At 47.1% G+C, this 14,819-nt stretch overlaps 1 pseudogene; it reads left to right on the top strand.

The window, feature by feature from the left end:
- LOC125519302 (DIMBOA UDP-glucosyltransferase BX8-like) overlaps positions 1-4,032 on the top strand; it is a 37,200-nt pseudogene extending 33,168 nt beyond the window's left edge.
- The last annotated feature ends 10,787 nt before the right edge of the window (positions 4,033-14,819 follow it).

Genomic DNA, 14,819 nt, shown 5'->3' on the forward strand with positions numbered 1-14,819 from the left:
TACTCTTCTTCTTCGCCGTCTTACATCATAACCCCTATTTCTCTGTGCCTCGTCCAAACATTATAGTGTGGCATGAAACCCTTGTAAAGCAGGTGGGAGTGAAGGATTTTCCGGTTAGAGTAAGACCTCGTATTCCCACATTCAGTGCATGGACAACACATAAAACCATTCTGCTTGTTTGCCTCAGCCGCATCGAGAAACTCATGCACGCCCTTAATGTACTCGCGGGTGTGTCTGTCACCGTACATCCATTGCCGGTTCATCTGCGTGCATTATATATAATTAAGTGTCCAAATTAATAGAAGTTCATCATCACATTAAAACCAAAGTGCATACATACTTCTCATCTAACAACATATAGCTCTCCAGAGCATCTAATTAATTAAACCATACATTGAAACTATGTAAAACATTTCAATGCGAAAACAAATGCGATCATAATCGCAACCAAGGTAACAATTGATCCAACGGCATAATGATACCAAGCCTCGGTATGAATGGCATATTTTCTAATCTTTTTAATCTTCAAGCGCATTGCATTCATCTTGATCTTGTGATCATCGACGACATCCGCAACATGCAACTCCGATATCATCTTCTCCTCCTCAATTTTTTTTATTTTTTCCTTCAACAAATTGTTTTCTTCTTCAACTAAATTTAACCTCTCGACAATAGGGTCGGTTGGCATTTCCGATTCACATACATCCTACATAAATAAAATCTATGTCACGTTGGTCGGCATAATTTTCATAAACAATAAATGAACCAATAGTTATAAAGATAATATATATACCACATCCGAATCATAGACAGGACGAGGGCCGACGGGGGCGGATACCAAAATCATCGCACTATATAAGATGCAATAATAAAAGTAAGAAAATAATACAAGTATCTATGTAAACATACAAGTAAGAATATTTTTCTTTTCAGAAAGAAGATAAGAACAAGAGGCTCACCATGGTGGTGCCGGCGATGAGCTCGGCGCGGGTGATCGACGGCGGTGAAGACGGGGACGGGGCGTGACGGACCGCTAAACCTAGACAAATATTATGGAAAATGGAGCTTGGAGGTCGAGCTTGGAGATGAGAAAGCTTAAGTAGTGTGGCTCGGGCATTCCATCGAACACCTTGTGTGCATAGGAGGTGAGCTAGAGCACCACAAAGCCCTCTCCCCCTCGGCCAGAGAAAAACAGAGCACTGGGGTGCTCTGCTCGCGAGCGAGGGGTATATATAGGCACCTCATTGGTCCCGGTTGGTGACATGAGCCGGGACTAAAGGGGAGCCTTTGGTCCCGGTTCAAGCCACGAACCGGGACCAATGGTGGTGGGTCAGGAGCGAGGCCCATTGGTCCCGGTTCATCCCACCAACCGGGACCAAAAGGTCCAGATGAACCGGGACCAATGGCCCACGTGGCCCGGCCGGCCCCCTGGGCTCACGAACCGGGACCAATGCCCACATTGGTCACGGTTTTGGACTGAACCGGGACTAATGGGCTGACCCGGCCTGGACCAAAGCCCTGGTTTCTACTAGTGTAATGGGCCCATCTGAGAAAGATTTCTATTTTCTCCGTTGGTCATGCAGACCGCTTCTTTGCTATCCATCTCAATATGCAACCTCTGGACACTAAGTTCTCGCCCAAACAGTAGAGCTTTGCGGCAAGCCAACAGTTCAACCATCTCTGGCTTAGAACAATTAGGGAAAAGATGGGCTAGGGCGCCCCAAAAAGCACCACCTTGGTCGCGAAGGACCACCCCTCCTCCTCCATTACCCGTAGAACTTGACACCGCACCATCCACATTTTCCTTTATCCATTCATTCTCTGGCGGAATCCACTTCTCTGATGGTGGCTTATTAACAAGTTCGAGCCTTCTTCTGCACCGCTTCGCTCCACTCGTCCATGAAACATGACACTGAATCAGCAACAATTAAAAGGTCAGTTACTCCTACTCGGTACTAAACACAATTCTCCGGACATGGACTTTTTTTTATCTCACCTCACATGCACCTTAGTAAAAAGTAAACTCAAAATTATAGTACAAAAAATTCAAAAACTTCTGATTTTTTTTTTTTGATAAACATTGATGAATTCTTCACCCCCTATAAAATTTTGTGATGAAATAACAGAGGTCTGGGCAAAAAAAAAAGAAGCTTCAAAAAGGCTATTGTTGGAAGCAGAGCATCAATTTTGTTTTTTTATCCGGACCTCCACCAATGCCATTTCATTGCAAAATTTTGTATGCACTTGGAACATTCATCAATGTTTATAAAAAAAATCCTGAACCTTTTGAATTATTTTACTATTTTTTGAATTTTACCGTTCACCAGGAAGGATATGAGCACAGGATCAAAAGAGTACTTACCCAATTCTCGTGGCTAATGTCCATTTATTTTAGGTTGATTCCCTCTGGGTCCTTAAAAACATACTAGAAAAAGTAATTAATTACTCAAGATGTATTGTGAATGCTTAAATATATGTAAAATGTAGCCATAAAAAGTGTATCTCTTTTTCTTATGATCAACATGTGAATTTTAAGATTTTTTGAGTTTTGTCAATCATCAGACCCACAACGTCTTTAAAAGGTGTTTTAATGTAGGAATCCTACTTGTACGTGAAAGTTCTTTAAAAGGTGTTCTAAATATAAAACAGTTTCATAGTTTGAATTAAACTGCCACAACGTCTTATATTTAGGGACAGAGGGAGTATGTACTACTCCCTCATCTCCAAAAGTAATGGTTATACGTGTTCTCTCAAGTCAAAAGGTGTAATGTTTGATCAAAGTTTGTAAAAAAAATATTAATAATTACAATATAATGACTTGAGATAAAATTTATAGACTTCCTTTTGCCCATAAGTCCCGAATGTTTGGGATTTGCCCATGGCAAATCAACCTTTTTTGTGAGCATGGCAATTCCATCCTTAGTTTGTTCTCTGCCAGGAAATTATTGTGTTTGTCAACAAACATACCATCCTCGCGTCAACTAAAGTTGTCATTAAAGACATTCGATTAGTCATCATTTCCGTTCCTTTGAAAGATGGAGGGAGTATTTTATTACGATTGCAACCATTTCAATATTGTTTAGTTTTGATAAAAAAAATAGCATATCACTGCTAGTTTTAATTTACCCATGTTTCATAATGGCAACTCGACACGCCGGTGAAGGAGCTTCCTCCGCTGGGCATGAGGGGCCTCTTCCTCTCGAGCAGCGATGACCATGGGATGCTATCCAAATTTCTAGCCAGAGCAACCCATGCAGCAAGGTGCTACTCCGCCCTCGTACTCAACATATTCGAGGCACTAGAAACTTATGAGCTTCAGAAAATCCGCGACGAGATAAGCACCGCCATGGTACTCATGACCGGCCCTCTCCGCAGGCTCTCCTCTAAGACCGAGGGCACTGCAGGGAGGAGCGGCAGTGTGCTTATGCACGAGGATCGCACCTGCATCGAGTGGCTGGACACGCAGGCCATAGGGTCCGTGTTGTACATGAGCGCTGGGAGCCTGGCGTGCATGGACTCTGGCGAGCTCTCGGAGGTGGTGTGGGGGTTGGCCAACAACGGCCAACCGTTCCTATGGGTCATTCGGCAGGACCTTGTCACAGGATCAGGCGGACCATGTCTACCCAAAGGGTTCAATGATGCAGTGGAGGGCAGGGGCAAGGTGACCAGTCGGCCCCGCAGCAGGATGTGTTGGCCCACCATGCGGTGGGTGGGTTTTGGACCCACAACGGGTGGAACTCAACGCTCGAGAGTGTATCCGAGGGTTGCCCGATGATCTACAGGCCTCAGTTCGCGGACCAGATGATGAACGCGGGTTACGTGGATGTGGTGTGGGGCATAGGATTTGAGCTCAAAGGTGAGCTGGAGAGGAACAAAATTGCGGAGGCCATTCTGAAGCTTATGAAGGGGGTGAGGGGGAAGCGATGAGGGAGAGAGAGAGAGCTTAAGAAGAAAGTAACATCATGCTTGGGGAGCGGTGGGTCTTCTCTGTTAGCCATTGATAAATTGATCGACCATATATCATCTTTGTAGTTTTTGTGGTATTTGGTTAGGCTGTGTATTTTTTGAAATCAATTGTGGAAGATCTCCTGTGCAAATGTTGTTGTGAACTATGTGCTGTGAAAAATGATAGTCCATTGGCAAACTAGCTGAGGCACCTGTTTAATTTAATTGTTACAGCTGAATAAAAACATAAGTAATTTCATTCCACATTGTTGAGGCATATCTCTCTCGATGTGGTTCTGGTGATTGATGACAACGTGTTTGTGGACTAATCGTGTGCTTTGAGTATTTCAGAGATTCATCCTTGGCACGAGACGATTTCTTCCCCTCGGAGTGTCATCCAAGATGGTGTAGCTCTTTCATTTCTCTTTCGGTGGACTAGTTGCGTAGAGGGCACCGTACTATCAAGAGGGGGTCCGCTGGGGTATTGCTTGGGTGGAATCAACACGTACACATCCGCTTCTCACCCTCAGAGCTCTTTCGCTTCGATGGAGAGATCTTTTCTCTCTTGTGTCTTGTCTGGGTCCCAGCGGTAGTACCGTGCAACCCAGCGGTAGTACCGCCGAGGGGTCACAAGCGGCAGTACCGCTCCGCAGCGGTAGTACCGCCGGTGACTCCGCAATTGTACTACCGCTGGCCTGCCTGTCCCTATCGCCTCGTCTTCAGCTTCGACGGAGAGATCTTCTCTCTCTTGTCTGGGTCCCAGCGGTAGTACCGTGCTACCCACTGGTAGTACCGCTGAGGGGTCACAAGCGGCAGTACCGCTCCGCAGCGGTAGTACCGCCGGTGACTCCGCAATTGTACTACCGCTGGCCTGTCTGGCTCCTACCGCCTCGACTCTAGGGCTCTTTTTCTCGTGTCGGATTTTGCGGCACTAGTTGCGGTAGTAGAGGCGGTAGTACCGTTTCGCAACGGTAGTACCACCCTTACCACCGCGGTAGTACTGCTCTGGGTCCAGGTCCCTGCTGCTCTCCTCTGCGTGGCAGTACCGCTAGCTGGAGCGGCAGTACCGCTGGCTCAGCGGTAGTACCGCCCCCCAAGTGGTACTACCGCCCTCTGCGGGACTGGTTGGTGGGGCAACGCTTGGATTGTTGCCCCCACTATAAAAGGGGGTCCCCTTCTTCCCCGTTGACCCACCTCTTCCCACTCAAGCTCCATTAATGCTCCAAGCTCCATTTTCACCCGATCTATCTCTCTAGCCAATCAAACTTGTTGATTTGCTCGGGAGTGGTTGAGAAGGCCCCGATCTACACTTCCACCAAGGGATTTTCGATTTCCCCACTCATCCCTAGCGGATCTTGTTACTCTTGGGTGTTTGGGCACCCTAGACGGTTGAGGTCACCACGGAGCCATAGTCCATTGTGGTGAAGCTTCGTGGTATTGTTGGGTGCCTCCGATTAAGCTCTGGAGATTGCCCCAACCTTGTTTGTAAAGGTCCGGTCGCCGCCTTCAAGGGCACCAATAGTGGAATCACGGCATCTCGCATTGTGTGAGGGCGTGAGGAGAATACAGTGGCCCTTGTGGCTTCTTGGGGAGCATTGTGCCTCCACACCGCTCTAACGGAGACGTACTTCCCCTCAAAAGGAAGGAACTTCGGTAACACATCCTCGTCTTCACCGGATCCACTCTTGGTTATTTCCTACCTTTACTTGTGCAAACTCTTTAGTGTTACTTCTCGTGCTTGCTTGTTTGTTTGTTGTTATTGTATCATATAGGTTGCTCACCTAGTTGCACATCTAGACAACCTACTTTGATGCAAAGTTTAATTTGGTAAAGAAAAGCTAAAAATTGTTAGTTGCCTTTTCACCCCCCTCCCCCTCTAGTCAACCATATCGGTCCTTTAAATTGGTATCAGAGCCTTGTCTCTTTATTAAGAACTTTACCGTCCGAAGAGTATGGTTGATACCGTAGACGGTGTGGAGGAACACTCCGGTGTGAATCCGATCTCGTCTACGGGCGATGGGGGAACCTCGGTCTCTCGTGAGGAGTTCAATGTGGCCTTGGAAACATTGAAAACCTCCATGGCGACCGAGGTTGAAAGCATGTTTACTAAATTCCTTGAAGGGCTTAAGCTATCCACCGCACCGTTGAAAGTGGGTAATCCCACCGACAAGGTGACGGATGCTACCTCCGATAAGGGGGAAGCTAGTAGCGAAAAGGCTCCTTCTTCTAGTGGTAAGAATGGCACCGGCATCTTTGCTCATGTGGAACCACCACTTGTTTATGGTGGACCGGTTCCTTCCACTCATTTGAATCATGCCTGTCCTCCCCCTAAGATTGTGAAAAATGAGGAACTTGATTCTTGGGTTTACCGCTTTAAACGTCATTTAAATCATGTGAACACTAATCTTTGGAGAATCATTGAAGCCGCATGATCCAAGCAACTTCACTCCTCAAGAAGCCGCGGATAATCAATTCAATGAGAATGCTCTCTTCATCATTCAAGATGCAATTCCACTCGAAAATCTACCTCATCTTCGGCCCTTCGCCTTGGCCAAAGACGCATGGCGTTGTGTTGTCTCACTCTACCGGGGAAGCGCAAGCATTCAACGCTCCAACTATGAAGTGGTGCAAGATGAGGCCGATGAGTTTGCAATGAAAGAAGATGAAGAACCTCGTGAGCTTTATCGGAGAGTAACCAAACTCGCGATCTCACTCCGAGATCATGGGAGCAAGGACACGGATGACAATTGGATCAAGCGCAAATTCCTCAAGGTAATGATGCCCTACCACAAGGCCATGTCCTCCGTCATTCGTCAAAGGCCGGACTTCCACACTTTGACCTCAAGCGAAGTGTTGGATGATTTTGTGGCCATGAACATTTTGGACAAGACCGCCGACAATGCGGTGCTTCATTCTCAAAGGGCAAAGAAGCCCAACCTTGCATTGAAGGCCAAGCTCTGCGTTAAAGAAGAAGAGGAGGAAGAAGAGGAGAGCAATCCCGAAGATACAAAGTATGCATATCATGAACACATGGCACTTGCGTCAAGGTAATTTTGGAGCAAGAAAAACTCAAGGCCAAACTTCAACAAAAACAACTCAAGTGGCACGAAGAGCAAGCAACGTGTAAGGACTTGCTACAATATGTGAGTCATTTTGTTGCGGAGTGCCTGTATGAGAAGAGGGAAGACAATTGTGGCAAGCTCATCCGAAAGGACAAGGCCAAGTCATTCCCCAACAAGAGCAACTTCACCAAGAAGACTCCCCCCAAGGCATTGGTGGTACAAGAAGAGTACAATGAGGATGATGACGATGATGAAGATGGTGAGTCGGTTGCCATGGCCTCTGTTGCCGTTGCGACGACTCCACGGGTGTCTCTCTTCGACTCACCAAATGAGAGTAGCACCGCCAAGTGCCTCATGGCTAAAGCTACCAACAAGGTAACCGCCAACATCAAAACTACCATCATTAATCATCCTTCTTCGACGGATAGCATTGATGAACATGAGGGAGCTAATGTGGAGGTGAATGAGTTTGATGCCTTTATGGGCAAACTTAAGGGTAAATCCAAGAAGCACTTTGTTGCTCTCTTGGAACAACTTGGTGAAGCCAATGACATGATCGAGGCTCACGAAGATACCATCTCTAAGATGGAAGGGCATAGTCGTGACTATGCCGATGAGATCTCGAATCTTTCCAATGCTCTTGAGGAAGAGCGTGGTCATCGTTTGACTCTTGAGGAGTCACACAACGTTGATCATGCTAAGTTAAAGAAATATTTTGATCATGCTCTCATTGTGTCTCGTGTGCTAAGATCCGAGAAGGCCGAACTTGAGGTTGATCTTGCTAGACTCAAAGAGGAGTTTGATCTACTTGACAAGGCTCACAAGGTCTTGCAGGGTGCTCATGCTAGCCTCAAAGAGTCTCATGATCAACTTCAAGTAAAGCTAACCAAGGAAAAAGCCACTTTTCCTCGTATGATGTTAATTGATAATGTAAATGCTACTAACCCGTGTTGTGAGCATGTGCATCTTGTTGAGGAGAACGCTAAGCTAAAGGTGCAACTTGAGAAAGGTCTTGCGTCTTGCATACAAGGCAAGAAGAACCTCAACGACCTCTTGACCAACCAAAAGGGAGTTGTGGCCAAGGAAGGGATAGGGTACGTACCCGAGTCCAAGAACAAGAAGAAGAATGACAAGACCAAACGACCTCCTCCTCTCATGCAAACCTTTGTGAAGGAGGGAGAGAGTGCTTCCAAGGAAAAGAAGAACAATGCGAAGGGTGGCTGTGTCAAAAAGGGCAATGCCACTCCTCCCATCAAAGCCGGCGACTTTAATCCTTCTTATGTGTTATGTCGGGCTAGTGATGGGCATGTCTATGCCAAATTTGTTGGTTCCCCTCATGAGTACATTGAATGGTCTATTTGGGTTCCAAAGACCCTTGTTACTAACATCAAAGGACCCATTAAAAAATGGGTACCTAAAACCAAGCATTGATCTCTTGTAGGTGTTTGCTTCCGGTGGGGGATCATGGTTGCTCGATAGCGGAGCCACAAATCATATGACCGGAAGCAAGGACTTGGTGGTGGAAGTGCACAAGATTCCATCTATGCCCACCAATGTCGAGTGGGGTGACGCCTCATCTTCTAAGGTATTGGGACTTGGCAAGGTAGTCATTTCTCATGATCTCACGATCGAGAAGGTCATGCTTATTGAGTCCCTTGCATACAATTTACTTTCCGTTCATCAACTTGCAATCATGGGCTTTGCCACTTTCTTTGATATCGATACCGTGGCCCTCTTGTGGAGCAAGACTCTTAAAGTAGCCTTTGTTGGGCATGTCGATAACGGTCTATATGTGATTAACTTTTCGGAGCGACCCACTAAGACCGCGACATGCCTAATGGCTAAATTTGATGTGGGATGGCTTTGGCATCGCCGCTTAGCCCATGTAAATATGAGATCTTTGCAAAGCCTTCTCAAGGGGACCATGTCCGTGGACTAACGAATGTTAGTTTTGCTAAAGATCATGCTTGCAGTGCTTGTATCAAAGGAAAGCTACATGAGAAGGCTCACCCTCCCACGACTATCATTTACTCAAAGAGGCCTTTGGAGCTCCTTCACTTGGATCTCTTTGGGCCTCCATCCTTCGATAGTCTTGGGGGTAGGAAGTATTGCTTGGTGATTGTGGATGACTACTCAAGATACACTTGGGTGTATTTCTTCAAGAGGAAGAGCAAGACCCAACAAACCGTCATTGACTTTGCAAATGAAGCACAACGTCAACACAATGCAAAGATCTTGACAATAATAAGTGACAACAGCACCGAGTTCAAGAACTACACCTTGGATGAGTTTCTTAGTGATGAGGGGATCAATCATCAATATTCCGCACCTTACACCCCTTAACAAAACGGTGTTGTGGAGAGGAAGAACCGGACGTTGATGGATGCGGCAAGGACCATGATGGCGGAGTTCAAGTCTCCATACAACTTTTGGGCTGAAGCCATCAACACCGCATGTCATGCATCCAATCGGCTCTACCTCCGCAAGGGCTTGAACAAGACTCCATATGAGATACTCACCGGTAACAAGCCCAACCTCAAGTATTTTCGGGTGTTTGGGTGTAAGTGTTTCATTCTCAAGAAAGGTGTTCGGCTATCTAAATTTGAAGCTAGAGCTTATGAGGGCATATTTGTTGGTTATGCTACAAACTCTCATGCTTACCGTGTCCTCAATAAATCCACGGGACTTATTGAGGAGACGTGTAACATGGAGTTTGATGAAAATAACGGCTCCCAAGTGGAGCAAAGTGGCACTTGTGATGTAGGTGATGAAATTTCTCCTCAAGCCATAAGAAGAATGGGTGTTGGCTTTATCCTACCCATTGAGGAACCCCTTGTGGCCGAAGGAGAAGGACAATGCTCCACTCAAGTGGAGCCATCACCAACCCAAGGCCCACATGCTTCCGAAGAACAACATGTAGGCCCTCATCCTCAAGAACAAGACCAAGGGAAAGATCATGTTCAAGACGGTGTTGACACACCAAGTGATGCCCAAGGTCAAGTTCTCTCCTCTGAGAAAGGACCATGATGGCGGAGTTCAAGTCTCCATACAACTTTTGGGCCGAAGCCATCAACACCGCGTGTCATGCATCCAATCGGCTCTACCTCTGCAAGGGCTTGAACAAGACTCCATATGAGATACTCACCGGTAACAAGCAAAACCTTAAGTACTTTCGGGTGTTCGGGTGTAAGTGTTTCATTCTCAAGAAAGGTGTTCGGTTGTCTAAATTTGAGGCTAGAGCTTATGAGGGCATATTTGTTGGTTATGCTACAAACTCTCATGCTTACCGTGTCCTCAATAAATCCATGGGACTTATTGAGGAGACGTGTAACGTGGAGTTTGATGAGAATAACGGCTCCCAAGTGGAGCAAAGTGGCACTTGTGATGTAGGTGATGAAATTCCTCCTCAAGACATAAGAAGAATGGGTGTTGGTTTTATTCTACCATTGAGGAACCCCTTGTGGCTGAAGGAGAAGGACAATGCTCCACTCAAGTGGAGCCATCACCAACCCAAGGCCCACACGCTTCCGAAGAACAAAGTGAAGGCCCTCATCCTCGTGAACAAGACCAAGGGCAAGATCATGCTCAAGAAGGTGTTGACACACCAAGTGATGCCCAAGGTCAAGTTTTCTCCTCGGAGAAAGTTCAAGATCAAGAACAAGCTCAAGACGTCGCTCAAGATGATCAAGTGACCGCTCCTCAACTCACCACCGAGGAGGAATTGGAGCGTCGTGCCGCCAAGATTGCTTCCAAGCTCTCCATCAAGGGTCATCTCATGAAGAATGTACTTGGAAGCATTCAAAAGGGGGTAAGCACTCGTAGACAATTGGCAAACTATTGTGAACATCACGCGTTTGTCTCTTGTGTTGAACCCCAAAAGGTATATGAAGCACTTGAAGATCCGGATTGGCTTAATGCCATGCATGAAGAACTCAACAACTTCAAGTACAACAAGGTGTCGAGATTGGTGCCAAGGCCAACGGGGAACCACAATGTCATTGGAACCAAGTGGATATTTAAGAACAAGCAAGATGCTCATGGGACCATCATTCGCAACAAGGCAAGATTGGTGGCACAAGGCTACTCCCAAGTCAAGGGTATCGACTATGGTGAAACCTTTGCTCTCGTTGCTCGCCTTGAATCCATTCGTTTGTTGATTGCTTATGCTTCTCATCACAACTTTAAGTTGCAACAAATGGATGTGAAGAGTGCCTTTCTTAATGGTCCTATTAATGAGTTGGTCTATGTCAAGCAACCCCCCGGGTTCGAGGATCCCTACTTTCCCGATCATGTGTATCAACTCGATAAGGCACTCTATGGCCTTAAACAAGCCCCACGTGCGTGGTATGACCACCTTACCGAGTTGTTACAAGACCGTGGTTTTGAAGTTGGGCTAATCGACCCCACTCTTTTTACTAAGAAGGTCAAAGGGGAGTTGTTTGTGTGCCAATTATATGTTGATGATATTATCTTTGGTTCACCTAACAAAGATTTCAATGAGGAATTTGCCGCTCTCATGACCTCAAAGTTCGAGATGTCTTCCATGGGAGAGTTGAAGTTCTTTCTAGGGTTCGAAGTGAAGCAAAGAAGAGAAGGAACCTTCATCAACCAAGCCAAATACACTCAAGACATGCTCAAGAGATTCAAGCTAAGTGACGTCAAGCCGGCTTCCACTCCAATGCCCACCAAGTGCCAACTTGACATAGATCCCAATGCAAAGCAGTGGATCAAAAGGTATATCACTCCATGATTGGATCCTTGCTTTACCTTTGTGCATCTAGACCGGATATCATGTTGAGTGTGGGAATTTATGCACGGTTTCAAGCCGCACCTAAGGAAAGTCACTATGTGGCGGTCAAACGAATCTTTCGATATTTGGCTCATACCCCAAACTTTGGCTTATGGTACCCAAGAGGATCAAACTTCAAGCTTGTAGGGTATTCGGATTCCGATTGGGCGGGAGAAAAAGTGGATAGGAAGTCCACTTCCGGAGGGTGACAATTCCTTGGTTGCTCTTTGGCAAGTTGGTCTTCCAAAAAGCAAAGTTGTGTGTCTCTCTCGTCCACCGAAGCGGAGTATGTAGCGGCCGGTAGTTGTTGTGCATAACTCCTATGGATGAGGCAAACTTTAAAGGATTACGGTGTCACTTGTGACAAAGTGCCTCTTTGGTGTGACAATGAAAGTGCCATCAAGATCTCTCTCAAAGCGGTGCAACACTTCAAGACGAAGCATATTGAGATTCGGTATCACTTCATCCGGGATCACATTAGGCGAGGAGAGATCGAGCTCAACTATGTCAACACTCATGATAACATTGCAGATATTTTCACGAAGCCCTTGGATGAAGCAAGATTTCGCGAGTTAAGGCATGAGCTAAATATAATTGATTCGAGCAATGTGACTTGAACCCTTGCACACCCCACCATGCTCAATTTGTTGTCTAGTTTAGATGTAGGCATGGACATAGGGGGAGTGTTGTTCTCTCAATGAACTCTCCCTCCCCCCATTATGCATAAATTGATCAAGTCTTTCACATTAGCTATTGTTGATGGTACTTGTGCTTCAAAGACGAGTTTTGGTCATGGGCCCAAGGTTAAAATCTTCGTGGCGCCATACCTCTTGACTCAAACATAGGTGGCCTCGGCCACCGCCCTCTCTTGAAGAGGTGTGTCTTGGCCTTTTGCTGGTGTGCTCTCTCTTCTTGCCTTTTTGTTTTTCTTTCGAGCTAAGCCGTGTTGTTTGGTTGCCATGGCGTGCTGGGCGGTACTACCGCTGGTGGTGCGCGGTACTACCGCTTATAAGCGGTACTACCGCCCCCCAGCGCGGTACTACTGCTAAGGGACGGGACCGGGGGGTTATATCAGGGCAGGGGGAGGTTTCTTCTCCCCCATACCCATTCGCTTTGCCCCCTCATTCCTCTTCCTCTCTCCAGCCTCGCCTCGCCGCGGGAGGGCTCTGGCGGATCTTCGTCTCCATGGCGTCCCTCTCCATTTCCTTCGGTGGAGTCGATCCCCACCTCGTTCTCTTGCCATGGATGCCGGTATTGCCCCCATTCCTTCTCTCATTTTGTCTCGTTTTCAGTTCTTGCGTCTTAGGGGCAATGGTGGTTGCATCTCTAGATTTTTGGCTAAATCTAGGCTTGAGTAGGTTGGAGAAGGCAACTAGGCTATCTAGATTAGAATTTGGTAGGAATATTTTTGAATTTGGCAGGCCGGTAGTGCCGGATCTGACCACGGTAGTAGGGAACTGATGTTTCCCCGCCTCGAGCGGTACTGCCGCTCTCTTTGGAGCGGTACTACCGCTTGGGCGGTACTACCGCGTGCATGTCGCGGTACTACTGCTGCCTACCAAGTTCCATCATGTTCCTGCCATACCTTGATCCTTTTGTTGTATTTGTTGGCTTATGCTCGTTCTTTCTGGTTGTTTTGCGTGTTCTTGTGTTTGGTTCCAGGTGATGAACATCCTGAGCATCAAGCTCGCCGTGTCAACCCCGGGCGTGCAACGTCAAAGCGCTACCGCACCTCTGAGCCAGCAGGTGGTTCCTCTAGCACTCAACCGCCACCAGAAGGCGCATCCGCAAGTGCTCCTCCACCACCTCAGCAGTCGAAGAGATCCGCCAACAAGCCAAAGGGAAAGACTGTGACTGAGATGGCTGCCAAGGAGTTTTGGGAAAAGCGTCGCCGCAATCCCTATGAGGTGGACCAAGATCCCACTTTGGTCAACCGCCCGTTCTGGAACCGCTTTCAGTTTGCCATCTATTTTGATGTGATCAAGGCCAAGAAGAATCTCTATGTTGATGTTCGCTCCATCGACACTGATGCCATGGAGAAGGACCCTGAGTACTTTGGCGAAGCCCTTCAGATGTGCAATCAGCTGAACATTCTCAGGATCATGCAGTTCAACAAGGATTTCGATGTAGATTTGGTGGCTCAATTCTTTGCTACCGTTCATCTTGGAACGGATGCCGATAGGACTCTGACTTGGATGACCAATGGCAATTTGCTTTCCGTCAAGTGGAAGGCCTTCATGGAGTTACTTGATGTGGAATATCGCGGGCTTGAGACTTCAGTAGGTTTCCGCCCTCACCGCAATACTACATCCACTCACAAGCAAGCCCTTTGGCCCTACTGCACTATGAAGGTTCACCCAGTGACTAAGAAGGAAACCTATGAGCTGTCTACGTATCTGGACATTCTTCATCGTGTCTTCCGTGAGACTCTCTTCCCTCGCATCGGGAATCTGGATATGGTCCACTCCTATCTCGTGGACATGCTTCTTTTCTGCCAGCATGAGAAGGAAGCAAACACTAGAGAGAGCCTGGACATTTCTCATGTTATGTGGTCTGAACTTCTCTCTACTGTTTCTGAGCGCAAGTGCCCGATATATGGTCCATTCATTATGAGGCTCATTGACAAGGCCTGGGCACATGTCTATCCCAGAGTGATGCTGGAAACTGGAGACTTGGTTTCTCATGAGATCAAGCGTCTGAGGAAGAAGGACAATTGGGGCACCCCCAGCGCCTAAACCCGAGGGTCCATCGACTGCTGCTGCTGCCATGGAGACTGAGGGTGGGGCTTCCACTGATGATCATGAGGAGGACTTTGGGCCTTCTAGTGCAGAACCTTCTTGGGCAAAGAAGCTTAAACGCAAGATGAAGAAGCGTTTCTGCATGGAGTCTCATGGTCAGTACATGACTCATGTGGCGGAGAAGCAGGCCAGGGTGCGCCACAAGGAGCTCATGCGTCACCTGGGTGCGACCGTTGCCAGCGGTTCTGAGGGACAGATCACTGAAGAGGAAGAATGGATTCACCA

The sequence above is a fragment of the Triticum urartu genome, chromosome 7A (genome assembly GCF_056163025.1).
Source record: "Triticum urartu cultivar PI428250 chromosome 7A, HENAU_Tu73, whole genome shotgun sequence".
Classification (NCBI taxonomy): domain Eukaryota; kingdom Viridiplantae; phylum Streptophyta; class Magnoliopsida; order Poales; family Poaceae; genus Triticum; species Triticum urartu.